This window comes from Cavia porcellus, unplaced genomic scaffold (assembly GCF_034190915.1).
Source record: "Cavia porcellus strain 051 isolate PalLab524CR breed Dunkin Hartley unplaced genomic scaffold, mCavPor4.1 scaffold_26, whole genome shotgun sequence".
Classification (NCBI taxonomy): Eukaryota; Metazoa; Chordata; class Mammalia; order Rodentia; family Caviidae; genus Cavia; species Cavia porcellus.
Window position 1 is genome coordinate 9,483,968 of NW_026947509.1, and position 16,276 is coordinate 9,500,243.

General features: G+C 44.1%; 1 protein-coding gene across 18 annotated transcripts in view; it reads left to right on the plus strand.

Annotated features, from left to right (window-relative positions):
• Esrrg (estrogen related receptor gamma) overlaps positions 1-16,276 on the plus strand; it is a 540,107-nt gene that overhangs the window by 491,460 nt on the left and 32,371 nt on the right. The gene's annotated exons all lie outside the window — the stretch shown is intronic.

Sequence of the window (16,276 nt, forward strand, 5' to 3'; positions counted from 1 at the left end):
CTACATCGCAGCCCCTTCTCCTCCTCTTTAAGTCTCTAAGACAGGGCCTCCCTAAGTTGCAGAGTTACCCGCCTGGTCTCAGGCTGGCCACCTCCAGCGACACCTTCACCCTGCAGGAGACTCACGCACCCTGCCCTCCCAGGCTCCCTGAAGTCATGCAGCCTTCTGCCAGGTTCTGGCTGGCAGAAATGACCTCACTTAGAATTCAATAAAGAACATGCTGAACCTTTCAAACTCACATTACAAAACTTTACAAGGAGCGTCTTCTGTGTGGTAAGTGGAGATAACACTTCCATTTGCTTAAAGTACCTTGTTGTTTTTCTTAAGAAAAATGGGGGGCTGGGGATTTAGCTCAGCGCATAAGCACCTGCCTTGTAAGCAGGCAGTCGTGAGTTCTATCCCCGGTACCGATAAAAAGGAAAAAGACAAAAAAAAAAAAATGTTCATCTGAGAATGAAGCACGCATATACACACACACACTGATTTGTCTCTAAAGAAGCATTTCAAAACTTTTGCTTTGGCCAAGTTATTTTTATTTTTCTCCAAAAAAGAAAAAGGAATGATACTTCATTGTTTGTAAACTATAAGTAAGGTTTCTGTTTTGTCTTCTGTTGTAGATCTTTTAGGATACAGCTGAGTATTGTTGTTGTTATTATTATTAGCAATACTGGACTTTCAACTACATCTCCAGCCTATTGATTAATTGAAACAAGTTATCACTAAATTAGCTGCTCAGTTGCTCAGGCTGGGCTCAGATCCTCCTGCCTCAGCCTCCTGGAGTGCTGGAATTAGAGGCGTTTACCACTACTCTCAGCTTTCAGTGTTAATTTTACATGAATTCAAAAAGCACTAGTGCATGCAGTTTTGTTAGAGAAAATACCATAGTGATAAAGCACATCCCTTGATAATTCTTAGGGCCAGTGTCAGCTCAATTTAGTTGATCCTGAAATTTTACCAGTCTCTGCTAACCGCGTAACTTTGCTTTAATAAGGAAATTGTATTTTCATTGCCAGATGCGCTCGAAGTCCTAAGCATGAGGTATTACTGCTGTAAAGTGAAGGCAGGGAAAGGACCAGTTTCCTAACCTGGGCTGAGATTCAGCACGGAATGCGCGGGTCAGCACCAGACCGGGCCCAGACCCAGAGCGTCATCTGAGCCCAATTAAACACCAAGGCTCTGGGGGTCTCGGAAGAGGAAAAAGGCTCCCTTCCGGCCCAGACAGCGGCTTCCCACCTGCTTAACCTGCATTAGGGAAGGATTAATTACCTGCATCTCGGCCCCTGCACCAGTCAGCACATGGTGGCCAGGCTGCAGGGGGAGGCCGGGAGGAGGAGCAGCTGCAGCCAGAGCCAGACGTACGCCCTGGCCTGCTCAGCACTTTGGGAAGGGAAGAGCCAAGCTGCTCTCCTCCGGAGACACCTGGCTCAGAGCACAGCCCGGTGGCCGAGTCCCTTCAGCCCAGCTTTGTACACTCTGAAGACCGATGCACACTTGTGCCGACTCTGAAGTTTTGTAGAACACTTAACTGTTTGTGAAAAGCAAAGCGAGGAATCATGACTTCACGGGTTTCGCTTATTTCTGGGAGTTACAGTTAGTTACAAGTAAAGAGCTTTAGGATAGCCTTTCCCAGAGCTTTTTGGGGTCTGCCTATTTAATCACAATGGACCTAGAAGGAGACTCAAGGTGCTCTCATTAATTTGTGGAATCGAATCAAAGCAAGATCCTTTATGCTCCACAAATTCATTCTGGGGTGAGAGCAGGAACAGACTTTGGAGACCATGCACCGCAACTTTGCGTTTTAAGAGGGGGTCTCTACTATGGTGGGCAGTAAGTGTACTGCTTTGGGGCCCAAGACTTTGGTTGACCTCCCTGTCTTGCACCAGGCCCAGAGCTTAGTTTGCACATGTAATGAGGTGGTCATGATGCCTGCCTCATGGGTTGCTAGGACAGTTCTGTGAGCTTATGTAGGCAAAGTGCCAATCCAATCTTGGACTGAGAATTTTAAATGTTCCACACGTATTAGATGCTTGTACTGGCACACTCAGTTTCAGATAAAGACACTGGAGACCTGTGAAGTCGAATAAATCAGGTACAGCACAGGCTAATGAGAAACAGAGCTGACACTAAACTTCAGGTCTTGTAGCTCCTGGTTCTGCACTATTGCTGTTTGCATGAGGTGATCAAAAAATACAGTGAATTCTTAAAAATTGTTGCAGAAAAGACACACTGCCAGCAGTCCCCTCTCAATACTCTTCCTAGTCGGACTCCCTTACTTGGCATCTTTACCCTCTCCGGATCCACCAGTCCTCTTTCATGAGTCTTTTCAAGGTCTGATCAAAAATACAGTGGAAGTACCTGCCAAGTGCCACCCAACGGAAAAACGGGGTCATACAGACAGCGCCATATGGCCCCAGCCACCTCACTCACTGGGTCTGGCACCGTGAGACTTCTGCCTCCTCCCCAAAGTCAGAGTGACCGTGAAGGGAAAGCATTTCACACAGATTCAGGCTATCGCGGCAGCTCTGAAAAGTCGCTCGTGAAAGAGGACTTGCAGAACTGCTTCACAAAATGGCAAGAGCACCAAATAAGTGTGTTTGAAGTCCAGGGAGTGTTTTGAGGGTGGTGATGGCGTCTTTTTCAAGTTTAACATTCACCGTACTTCCACATGACACCTCATATGCTTATCACTAACGGATTTTCAGAAAGGTCCTGTGTATCCTTATGCACAGTATTAGGTACTGAATTACCATCCTAACTTTATATTATGCCACACTGTATTACATATACACATACATTTGTATGGATACTGTAGCTCTTGGATGTAGACTAGCAGTGAAAATGTTATAGAAAAGTTTTTTGTATCTTTTAAAAGTTATATTTCACAAAATTATAAATGATGTTATTCTTTCATGTAGCCTGGGTGTAACTGTCTGGCTGGACCAGATGGAAGCCCTTTCTGAAGGATGAGCAGTCTGTGCGGAAGGGTCCAAACTCTAGTGCAGGCTAGATACTAGAGCTGTATCCTGTTTGAGGTTTGAGATTGGAAAGCGTGGCCAGCACCCAAAGGGCCAGGGTCTTGACTTGGAACTCAGTAATACAGAACACGGAAAGATGGCATGGCATGAACTCATGAGTTATCTGTCCCAATATACTCTCTCTCTCTGTCCTGAAACTCCAGCTCCAACTGCCAAGACAGTGTGACACAGTCAGGACAGAATGGTTGATTTTTTTTTTTTTCACTTGAGTCTGTTGCTGTTTTGGTTGAGTAATTTGGGGCTGGGTGCTGGAATCGAATCCCAGAGCCTTGGGTGTACTAAGCATGTGCTCTTCTGACCGCTGAGCCACACCTGCTGTCTCGGAGTGGATTTTACAGAATGGGTAGACCAGTTATCTCTACCACATCCACAAGGTCACTGTGAGAGCTGTATGAATGTGAGAATGAGAAGTGCAGCTTGGCATTTTCTAACTCTGCAACAGTCAGTCCCCAAACCAGATACCATATGGGGTCTATTTTTGTAGCAAGCTGATGCCTGTTCATTCATGCACCCAATGGAAGGCTGTTGGGAACCTGCCTCTTGACAGGCTGGTTTTGCTCACGTGCCTCTTCTTGGGTGAGCATCCTAGTTTGGGGACTAGGACACATAGTTCCTGTATGATCACAATGCTGCTTTGCAGTTTGTGTGAGATTCTGTCCCCTGTGTTCTTGATGAAACTTTCAGAGAGCAATCCAAGTCAGATGCCATCCCAGGCCTCTCGCCACTCGAGTGTCCTGAAGATCAGTGAGCTCCTGTGAACTAAATCAAGGCCAGCATCTTCCTGGAAGGGTTTTGATGCTGTTTTTAAACCTGTGTATATAGGTGTATGCATGTGTTTGCTCTGGGTACATTTGTTTGTGTGTGTTACTGGGAAATGAACCCAGGGCCTTTGCACTGAGCTACATCAGTAGCTCAGTTATTTATTTATTTTTTAAATTTTAAGACAGTGTCTCACTGAGTTGCTAAGTTTCTCAGGCCGAACTCAAATTTGGGTTTCTGCTTCAGCCCCCAGAAGACTGGAATTATGGGTGCACACTGCCGTGCCCAACTGTCATTTGGATTTTAAATGGTTAACTCATCCCAGAAATGGAAGCCATTCATGAACAGAGAGCTATTTACTCCTTTAGGGAAGACGCTGATATTTTTCAGAAAAGCCTCTTCACTGGCAGCAAGTCAATAGAGGAACAGCAAGTTGGTCATTGATCGCAGCCGTGGGTGTCGCCAGGTCGTCCTGGGATATCGCTTACTTTAGACTTTTGTTCCCCGGCAGGGGCTTGGTTCAGAGGAGTGGGCTCCGTGAGGTTGGTCCATGGCTTGTTAGCCTCTTATCAAGCTCTCAGCATCCTTTGTTTATCTGAGGCGACAGGAAGACAGTGCGAAGGCTGCTTAGTCAGGGATATCAGCCTTGTTGGCAGGGAAGTGATTGCCAGTTGAAAAACAAGGCATTATTGCTCATTTTTTCCCTCTTATTAGTTTGATTACATTTGCAAATCAAATCAATCCATCAGACATGATCAGGCCTCGTCCGCATTTTAAGGAATAGTAATCTCCGTCTAATAAGATGCAAATGTGTCACATCGGTAAGTAACCAATAAATCATCGTCTTGTCTTTGGCAATCATTAAATATCAGAACCAACAGTCAATTTTTAGTATTTTCAATTTGCGGTATGCCGCTGGAATATAAAGATAGATGGACGTAATTACACAAACCAAACACTATTTCAGCTCATTCCAGACAGCAAATTTAGTGGAAGGTATAGCTGGCTGTCATCACACTACATTATTCCTAGCGGTTCATGCAAAGTTCACAGACACGCTTCAAATGGACATTGCTTTTTTTCAACTTCTAACAACGTCCCCAAAATAGCAAGCAAACTTTGATGTAAGGACTTACCCTGTCTTCCGTGCGGCTGTCGGAGTCAGATGCCAGCGTGACAGGAAACATATGTCCTGTCCTGTCAGAGACGGCTGGTGGTGCCAGCTCCTCTTCTGTATTTGTTTGCTAAGGGGAAAAAAATGTGTTGGGGGCACTCGCCAACGTGACAACAAAGAAAAACAAAATCAACCAACAGCTCTTGGGATGATTTATACTTGTCTTGTCTATTTGATGGACTGGTTTCCCTCAGGGAGGAAAAGTGAACAGAAACTTTATCTTTCTGTTGCTCACGTTGCAGTTTCTCTGTATTGGCAGTATTCTTTTGCCTGTATGCAGGGCCCCAAGATAGCCCGGGAAGAAAGAATGTGTTGCTTGTTGGCACTTGCTGAAATCTTGGTAGAAAATGTTATAACTCAAAGGGTAAGATGTGTAATTATTTGGATCCCAGTATCTATTCTCTAATTATGCATGCTTGGAAACTCTGTATCTGCTGATTAACTGCAGCACTGCCCGTTCATTCACTATTTGCAAGAATTGTCCTGTCGCCAATGGAGGGGCCTCCCCTGATCTTTCGGGTCTCTTTGATAGTCTCAATATAATCAGTGTTCATACTGTTCCTTCCTTTTCTAGTATTTTCTCTTGTCTATTTCCCTTTTCTGAATTCTATAGAGATCTTCTAAATCCCTGATCCAACGTTTTAAATTTGCTTCCCTCTCTCTGATTTTTCTTTCACCTTGGCCTCATCTGCTTATCCTGACATACTTACGGTCTTTCTTCTCTGCACAAGTTATTTGCCTTTTCTATGCTAACTTGCTACACAGAATGTGAGTAACATATTTAAAGGACCTTGGTGCACCTGCTGTTTATTTTGGTGGCTCTTCAAACAGTCACCCAGTGGTTCCAGTTTGCCTTGTCAGGTTTGTCATACCCGATCTAGTTAAAATGTAGAATTTCACATTTTGGTGGCACCAATCCTCTGGTCTCCTAAGTCTCTGATTCGAAGCCAGACAAGCAAGCTGTTTGGAATATTGCTTCATAAAGACTCTCATTGAAAGTCAAGAGTTTTAAATTTTTCTCTGTACCACTTACTTACTTGAGAGGTGTTGAGTCCCTATATGCAAATCACTGCTGGGCAGTGAAATGCAGATCCGAACTGGGTGGGTGTGTCAGAGTATTCAAAGCTTAGCTAGTTAGCGGAAATGCACACACCACAGAGCAAGAACACAGGGCAGCCTTCGGAAGGCACACTTTGGGAGCACCCTGGTGGACACGCTCAGCCCTGCACTCAGCAGGTTGTGAACACTGTGCCCAGATACATTGATAGGGCAGTATCGAGCAGGAGGGCTAAGTGTCAGCATCCTTGTTTAACAAAACCTGGAGTACAAGAGGGTCATGGTCATTGCCTCTGCCCCATTTATTAGCTTGAACCGAAGGACACCACTGACTGAAGAATAAGGAATATTCTAGCTAGCATTCTTTTCCTTTCTGCAAAATGGCTGTGAGCATTTAAAATATAGGCCTGGCCTTTGCTGGCATGCTGTGCCAGCAGCCTGCATTCCACAAGGAACCCCGTCTCCGGTAGCCATTGCCAGGAGCCCCTATGAGTCACGGTTGATGCGAGCCAGATACTCACGCCTTCGAAGCCTTGCACTAGAACCTTATGCTCTCTCTAACCGATTTACATACCACCATGGTATGTTTAATTTGCTTTTTCATCAAATCAATAATGGGTCTAATTGAAAAAATTGGCAGTGCTTACGTGCAAGCCAACTCCTGATCGCAATGTTTGCCGGCGAAGGAGAACGTGGCAGCGCTGGTGTCAGACACCTGTGTTATGGTGTGCTCCCGCGACTACTGCACACCAAAACAAACATTAATACAGGTGGAGCATCTGCACCGATTGATCGCCGCGCTATGAGAATTAATCACCTGCCTTTCAGCCTGGAGAATAAAATTTACATCTCTAATGCACGCGATGTATCAACTCATGCTTACACCATCCGCGTGGCATGACGTCAGCAGCCAGCCAGGCACAGCTCCGTGGAGAGGTTCTCCCGTGGCCCGTGAAAGCTGCCTGGGACAGCTGAGAGCTTCCCTGGTAGTATTTGGGGACCTCTCATCTGAGACTTTTTTGTTATTGTTAAAAGCTATTAGGGAAAAGTTGGACAGTAATTCAGCCAAAGGGACTAAGGTTCGGACTCTGGACATCTGTCTTCAGAAACCATGGGGTGAGGGTCTTGAGGCCGAATTTTATTTTATCTCCAGGCATGATGTTGGCAATACTGTCATCATCACCACCAGAATCAAGCTGGACTCCCTGAGCTACTACTGGGTGGCAGACCTGGTACTGTTTTCTATTTTTTATCTCGATTAATCTTAAAAATGGGCCTATAGTTAAGGATTGCCTGTGAATGTCACTTTATAATTGAGAAAATTGAGGCTTAGAGATGCTAAACAACCACATGTGTAAGAGCCCGAAGCTAGTGAGAGAGTACAGGTGGGACTTACATTCAGTTTTCTTGGATTTTAAATCCAAGAATGGTGATGGTAACTCAGATTGTGTGTATAAAGTAGTCTTCTCTTTCTTTCTTTTCCTTCCTTCCTTCCTTCCTTCCTTCCTTCCTTCCTTCCTTCCTTCCTTCAGTTAGTTATGAGCGCTGTTAGCAGGACATAGAGTTCATGGATGGATCCAATAGTGTTGATTTGATAATTGATTGCAGGACTGGCTAAATTATCAGCAAGGCCCAGTGCAACATGAACATGATCCCTTGTTAAAAGTTAAAAGCTTCAAAATAAGTGTGGCTTCCCTCACAGTTTGGATGACCACGAAGTCAGGCTGGTGCTACTGTGCAGGATAGACTTTGCTGGAGTACCAGGCCGGCAGATAGAGGAGCCCTCCTGACCAGGTTCATGCATGGCTGGACCTGGGGAAAAGCTATGTGGTCCAAGACGGGCTGGTTCTAATGCTATTTTTCTCAACAACTAATAACTCATTAGGAAAGGAAAGATGTTTCCCATCATCCCGAACCAGTTGTTCCTGACAGGGGCAGTTTGGCCTCCCAGGGAGGAGTCGGCAATGTCTAGAGTCTCCATGTGGGAGCAGGAGGGAGGAGGGACATCCAGCGATGCTCAGTAGCCTACAGGACCTGGGTGGCACCCTGACCCCTCCTCCCGGTGAAGTTAGGTCCACTATGTGAAAGTGGAGAATTTTTAGCCATCAAACTCCTTGGGCTTTTGAGTTTAGTATTCAGCTTTGCAAATCTTCTATGTTAATATGTAAATAAACATGATAGTTTTGTTTCCATCCCTATGGCTTCTCTCAACAAACCACCTTCATCCGCAAGATCAATACATATTCATTGGGCTCCTGGAACTTATTTACACCAGCACTTTGTGGCTGAGCAGTATGTCATCTTCGGTACTTATTTTTTTAATTTTTTTAATTTTTAATCAGCACATGTTGGCTGTACCTCATGATTATCTTCACCATGGAATGCTGAGCCTGTACATAATATATATGGTGTTTAAAAATAAAACAGAAAGAATAGTGAACTCTAAAAAGTGGCCGTGGCACATTTGAAATAGGAGTTTTTGTTCTGGAAATTTCCTAGGAGTCATTTATTATGGGGCTAATCACATATTCACAAATAATGTGCAGGAGCAGCACATTGAACAAGCAATGTGCATTTCAACAAATACATAAATATGCATTTACTCATCAAACAGAAACATTTCCTTATTATTTGGATGTAAATAGTATCGACAAAAATTTATAAACAAGTGATAAATATTCTCCATGCTCAGATAAATGCTGTGTATATTTTAAAATACTGAATTTTTGACAGGGGAATCTTTTCTAGGAGCTTAAACAAGTAACAGCAGAATAGCTCGAAACATTAATATTAATCCAGGCTTCTCTGAGTTCATGGCTCGGAGTGAGCATGTCCCAAGCTTGACAATAGATGGTGTAAGGTTATGTAGTGGTTGTATATCATGTACTGTTACAGTGAAAAAACACCTTGCAATTTACTTGTAAACCTGTAGGAGGATATATTGTTTGTTTGCTTGTTTTCCTGGCATTTTCTGATCAGTTTAAAAAAAAACAGTCCCATAACCATATCTTTACACAGAAATTTCCATTTCAACCATATCACTGTAAAATTTTGGAAATCTTGTTAGAAAGAACATTTTTTTTTAAGTGACATGAGAGAGTATTCCACTTGCTAAAGTTTGGGTATCAAAGTCCCAGCGGCCCGTGCATGAAAGGCTATGTTCCCAGGCTGGTCCTAGTGGAAGGGCTGGGGGAGATGTGGAGCCTACGATGGGTCCTTGGTGCATGACATGAGTAGATTTCCCAAATCCAAAGCAAGGAATGCAAGTGACTAGAAAAACTGGACCCTCCCACAGTGTCCCCAGACTGATTTCATCCTCTCGGGTGTTTTGTTACAGTGATAGGAAGCTGACTGGCCCATTACCCTGCACTGCTAGGCTGTTTGAACTGTTTCCTGTGCCATTTGAAGCAGCTTAACTCTTCAGCATGGACAGCAAGGCTGAGAGGAGTCCCTGGGGGAGCAACAGAAGTAAGAGAAAGTGCAGGTCAGGTTCTGGAAAGCTGGCACCCCGAGGCTTGGATCTCGGGGTGTTTCCAATATGGTGCTGATTCGGTGTTGTCAGAAATGAAATGTATATTTAACAGGCATAGTTTAGGAAGATTAAGAAGTGTATAATGATTTTTCATTGATTTCACTGTTGATCTCTAACCAAGATCACTCGATACTTTTACATGTTTTGGAGTTTTAGATAATGAATTCATCTATGAGAAGTGTATCATTCCTTGCCAGTCCTGAATTACTATTACTATAAATCAGAGAATAACAGTGACAGTGTTGGCTGTTTGCACAGTGATGTTCAGATTCCAAAGCCATTTCACATGAACAGGATGCTTCCTAGCGTTTCAATCGTACAGCATCCCAGTGAGTAGCCATAGGCGTGCTTCGTGCTTCTAGTTTCTTTAGAGAGGGGAGAGCGGGACCCAGCGTCCCAGTGATTTTCTCCACATGCACGCCATTGGCTTTGTGTGTACTCTTGTCTCCTTCTTATCGCTCAGGTGGTTGCTATTTGTGTTCTTTTACGCCAAGGTGAATCCAAATTACCAAATGTTTCTCTATTATTTCAATATTTGAAACACTTCTGGGATTCTTTTTAAACATATATCGAACATCAACCAAAAAAGATAAGGTTGCGTAATTTTCCCCTTTTTGTTGTTGTTGTTTTTGTTTTGTTTGGGTGGGGATGGGGAGGCTGGTCTATCTCCTGAGAAGATATGTGGGTAACTTCACTTGTGACCATGATGTTCAGTACAGATAGGACCTTGACAGGCTCCTGGCACTGAGGACTCAGCTGGTCACTGGTACGGCCTCCTCTTCCTACTCAGGAGACTGAGACCACACCCTGTGTCATCACTGTTGATCATGACTCATCAGAAGTTTATGGAACAATGATAATGACACCGACTGAAAGCCATGTGTTCCTAATCCAAAGTCTTAGTGGTGCACCTCTAAGGGTCAACACATAGATGTGAATTTTGAGATAATAAAACAAGATTAGAAGCTTACTGGAAGCTGAATGGGGCGTGAACCTGTGTTGCCAAGATAATGCTAAATTTGAAGTTCAAGGCAGTTAGTTCTTTACTCTTTTGGAGCTGTTTGGGATTAGGAGAAGTGTAGGAAAAATCTCTTGGATGCTAAAGCAAATAGATTTAATACTGCTAGAGAACATCAAAAAATTCTGGATAAAAGAATATGTAATACTATTCTAGAAGGCAAATTTGGAAGCGGTGTTACTATCTAGGAGGTCTGAGAGCCTCCTACCATGGGAAGTCCCCAAGCACACAGAATCCTGTCGGAGGTTTGGAGGTGACCTGCTGGCACCATGCCTTCGTTTCCAGTTTTATTTCTCCAGTGTTTCCTACCGGATGCTGTTGCCATCTGAGTTGGAAATTCTTGCCTTGCTAAACATTGACTATTCTTCGGTTTGACCACTGAAAGTTCTAGTTGAAAATTTCCCTTGTATTCCATTCCAAATGCCGTCTGCCACGGGGAGAAGGAGGCTGCAAGGATCACCCTTAATTGTGAGCCATTTTAGTACAGATAGAGACTAAAGTAAAGCCAGGGCACGTGGGAAAGGGGTGTGTGTGTGTGTGTGTGTTTGTCACATGCAAGAGTAAATTTTCCATACCTGGGCCTAGAGTTATATTAGTAAGTGAATAAACAGGTAGAAAAATAGAAGAAAAATTTAATCCCATAGTATTAATGGTATTTTTATATGGAATAAATTATTTTAAAAAGTCCCAGTAGGAAATTGTATAAATCCATTCAATAAAAGGGTACAAAAAATTGAAAAACACAAGGCTCTAAAGAACTAAGTTCTTGTAACATAGAGTGGGGAAGCAGGAGAAGTGTTACTGAGGCGGAGGTTCCTGGGGGGCAGAGGTTCCTGGGGGGGCGGAGGTTCCTGGGGGGCAGAGGTTCCTGGGGGGCAGAGGTTCCTGGGGGGTGGAGGTTCCTGGGGGGCAGAGGTTCCTGGGGGGCAGAGGTTCCTGGGGGGCGGAGGTTCCTGTGGGCTCCTTCTCTTCACTTGCCTTGCTTGGTTGAAAGTGGCTGGGAACTCCGGTGTTCTGTACAACTGCATAACTCAAGCTTTCTGCTCTCTGTGTATTGAAAACCATAGAAATTTTGAAATTTCTAAGGAATTCAAAAGAGATGCATAGTTTTAGTCCTCCAAGAGAGAAAACTTTGACTCCTACTTAATTGATGAAATCCAAAGTCCCACATCTGGAAAGCAGATAGAAAATAGTGCCATAGAGAAACAGATGGAGTCCGACAGGTTGGACAGGTGTTAGCAGGGCAGACCTTTTGGAAGCCACGGGGGAGGCTAGGATCAATCAGGATTCATAGAATCAGAAACCTTAGCCGTCTCTTCCCCACAGACTCCACATACCCACAGGATGTAGGGCATCCACCTCATGAAAATTCACCTCCCCAAATACGTCGTAGGTCAGTTTGTTACCTAGGAATTGTCATGAATTAGGCTTCCGAAGTATGTTCAGGATGAGAATCCCAAAGGTTTAGCATTCCGGTGAAAATCTCAACCTCAATCTCTCTCTCTCTCTCTCTCTCTCTCTCTCTCTGTCTCTCTCTGTCTCTGTCTTTCTCTCTGTCACACACAGACAGACACACACACACACACACACACACACACACACACACACACACAGGAGCTGGTGTGATCATTAGTACTCAGGGATATATAAGAAGGTGAGTGTGTAGGGGGTTGTAGCCGAGAGGTCCATGGACTGCGTGAGATGAACTAGAGCTTTGGTTGAGAAAAATTCTGACAGAGTTTTGGTCTCTAATGATTAGAGACACTGAACAAAAGAAAAGTTAAAAATCGTATTTGAAACTCACATCCTGGCTTTTTTTCAGAGTTAGACTTCAGGCATTAGAACTTTTCTTCAGTCTCTCTCTGGTGCAGGGATATAGAACAGTCGATCACAGAAATAATACACACAGTTACAGAACTATCCAAGCAAGCCCTTTTTTTAAAACTTAAATATCGTTATTTTCCAAACTTACTGTTAAATGGAGATTCACACTCTCTAATGTCTAACAACACATGGGAGATGATAACACCATTGGCCAGGAGATAACATTTAGCTTTCCATCCTTCTGTGATCCTATTGAATTTGCCTGTTAAATTCTCGGTGTAATTAAAGCAGATAGAAGCACTCATACATTTTGTTGCAAATTGATATGATCTCTTTGTCTGTGATCTAAGTGAGATTGCCCCGTAGTTTTTAATTTAGCAGGTTAAGAAGCACAATTAAAATATCATGAAAAAGATCATAATCAGAAACTGTCTTTTGGGTTGTCCCTGCCAAGTAGATAAAGGGATCGGTGTATTTAATAATTGCCTTCTTTGCTGTACATTTGTTCTATTTGTAGGCTGAAGTGTTAATAAATACCTTGCACCTTTCCGGTGGGAAAGACTTCCCACCTAATTAATAAAACCTGAAAGAATCTGTAGGACACTGAACTCTGTCTTCCCTGAGCACCGCCCAAGTCAAAAGAGAACCTCTCCCGCCAGTGCATGAGGAAACATCTTCCTGGGCTATAAAAAAACATCCAGAAACTGCTGGTTTTGTTCAGGAATAAAAACGCAAATTCTTTGCTTTTTTTAAAAAGAAATAATTCTGCTGTTGGATTTAAGTATGAAACATCCTAACAAGGTCAACAGGAATTATTCTAAGGAATATGCAGGATGATAAAGAAAGATTCGTGTAGGATGTGACTGGTTTTGAATTGGTCTTTATTTCTAGCTGCTGTTTCTCTTGTATTTCAGTTGCATAAGTACTTTCCAGTCAACACTTACATTTTAGAAGAAAAAAAAAATAAGTACTTTCCAGGTCCAGGTCTTACAGAGCTGTGACAGGTTACTATGTAGCAATTACACTTGTACCTTTAGTTATAAGTTCCTAAAATATAGTTTATTTACATTAAAGTTGATTTTAGCAGTGAAATTTGGGAAACACATCTTTATTTCTAACAAAGGAGTTGCTCTTATGAATTTTTGGGCTGAATGAATATCTGGGCACCTGCTTTTCAATGTACAACAGAGAACAATCAGTTAATTAAAGTCCTCTGTCTCTGGCCTCCTGCTTTTCAGAGGTTTAAATCACATCCTTCCTCTAATTTAAAATGTGTAATAAAAATGTGTTTGACAAATAATCTATAAAATCATTTTCTGAATTGAAGGTAGAAGTTTATTTACATCTGCTTCATTTTATATGAATTACTGATTGATTATTGATTATGTTTGTTGACTGCTTCAGAATATGAAAATAGCAATGCCTGAATTCCTGGGAAATATTAGAGGAAGACTCATACATTTACCTTGATCTGAGGTTTGCTATGCTGTGAAAATCTTAAAATACATAAATTCTGTCTGTACTGTGACCCGGTAGAAAGATTTAGAATAAGAAAATATGGTCCAATGCAAATTCTTTGTTAAATTATGATTTTTCTCTGTTTCTAACTTTACTTAAATATTCATGCAATCAAATTGGATTTTAAATTACCATCTATAGACTTATCCTTGAAGTAGAATGAAGAAATATTTTAGAAGCATATTATATGTGTTTCTTATATCACACAGTGAGGTAACCAACCTTTTTTTGCATGAAAGATAGAGTAAGAAACTAATATATTTTGAACATCTTCTGTTAAGAACATACTACATTCACAATACGATGCTAGTACTGGGCACAGCATCCCCATCCTGTCATTTATTTTTTCAAATATTTTAGATTGCTCACTCGTTTTGATACGGCAAGCAACAAGAGGGAAAGCTTCCTGCCCTCTAGAGGTTAAGCCCTGTGGGAGGGGGTGACAGATGTGCAAAGGCCCTGGGTGGAAATGTGCTTGGCTTTGCCAGAACGCTGAGGAGGCCCAGGGAGCATGAGCGGAGGCTGCAGGTGGGGAGGAGGGGCTGACTGTCCCTCTGCCACCAGGCCTGGCACCTCATTTTAGCACCTGTGTGTTGGTATCCTTAATAACCGACCTAGCCAAAATTTTGTTCTTTCAAGCTCTGTTAGGGGTGTTCTGTGCTTGCTAGAAGCTAACTTATGTGCAATTCCTGCAAATTCATTCAACAGCTTATCCACCCACACTGTAACCAGTCTCACTTGTGGCTTGGTATAAATACCCACACTGGCTTTATTCTTCCTTGTAGTGAAGCGTGATCCCTGCGGCAGGGTGAAGTTAGGCTCTGTTTGGCGGCCAGGATGGTTACCCTGGCTTCCCAGACTGCTTGGAGAATGAGGCTGTGACATCAGAGTCAGCTCGCTGTCTTGTGACAGCGAGTGTCTGAGTCCTACAATGGTTACTCTGTGCAGTAGCCCGTGCCTCTGTTCAGTGGAGTTGGGAGAACTTCTGGTGTCGCTTAGGGAGCTCTTTGCATGCATCTCTGAGGCGCTCTTTTCGTAAACATGAGTGACTCCTCCAGGCTGGCTTGCTGATCAACCCAGGAGGGCAGCATAGTCTGCTGGGGAACCCACAGGGCTCAGCGGCCGCTGATGAGGCCCCAGCCTGTCCTTGCTGGGGTAAGGAATGTGCTTGTGGTTTTTATCCTCTCTCAAACTTCTTGGGGTTCTTTAGCTTCTTCTGTACCACCCTTGAGCCTGCCTGGGTCACCTGTAGCCATGCAGGAGTGGGGACTCATGAATAGGGTCTCAAAAGGCAGGTGAGAGCAGGGCAGGAAGCTCCCTGTGTGCTGCTTCCATTACAGACTGGATTCTGTGACCAATGCTGGGTCCCTAACTGGGACCACTGAGCCCTCCTGATTCCGTATTGAATTGCTTTGTGCCCCAGCATGGGTTAAGACGATTTAGATCGCCGAAATCCTGCATGGCTTAGGCCTCTGCACATCCATATTCCTGCATGCGTGCTATATCCGCACGAGAGCTGATGAATGATTCGATTAAAGAAGTGCCTTTTGGAGGATACAAAGGTGAATCCGGAGTGTGGTAACCGTAGCAGGGGCACTGACATTGTTAGTGTCAGTGCCATGTGACCTAGAAACAGGCCCACCCGGCAGGGCAGGAAGCAGGAGAAGGGAGCACCCCGAGTTCCCCGAAGACATGTTTATAGGAGATCGTTTTAGGGTCGAGGTGTAACTCTGCTCACACACACGAGGCCCTGGGTTCATTGCCAGCACCAATCTTCAGCTAGCGGAAGAGGTTTTTGAGAGTTCAGGCATATGTGGATGTTTGAAGCAGCACTGGCCTTGCGTAGGGAAGGGAGTTTCAGGCGAAGGAGAAGCAGCCTGAGAGCAGACAGGGTCGGAGCAGTGTGTCTCCCGGGGCCCAGCTCTAGGTGCTGGCCTCGCACCCAAGGGTGAAGAGCATGTCAGATCCTGGGGTAACCTTGGGTGCACTTGCACCTCAGTTTCTTGCATATAAATTGGGGGTAGGGGGTATCTCACCTGTGCTCTGTGTGGGTCTGGTGAGAACTGAATGTTCGACATTGCCTCTGCGTCTCTCAAGCCCAGTCGGTTCCAAAAGTGAGTCCAACCCTGCCTTCTGTTTGCTCAGAGCCCCAGCCCTCTCTCCTGGCTGGAGGGAGAAGTTGTCACAGGCTGGGTGACCCACTGGCCTTGCCAGCTGCCCGGAGCTCTGTGCAGGTCTCCTTCCAACCCAGCCAGTGGCGAGGGTCTTTGGTGTCCTCCCAGCTCTCAGTACACGGGGCCATGAAACCCCAAGTGGCCAGGGACAGGGGAGTCCATTCTCCTGCTTCTACCCTGCTCAGG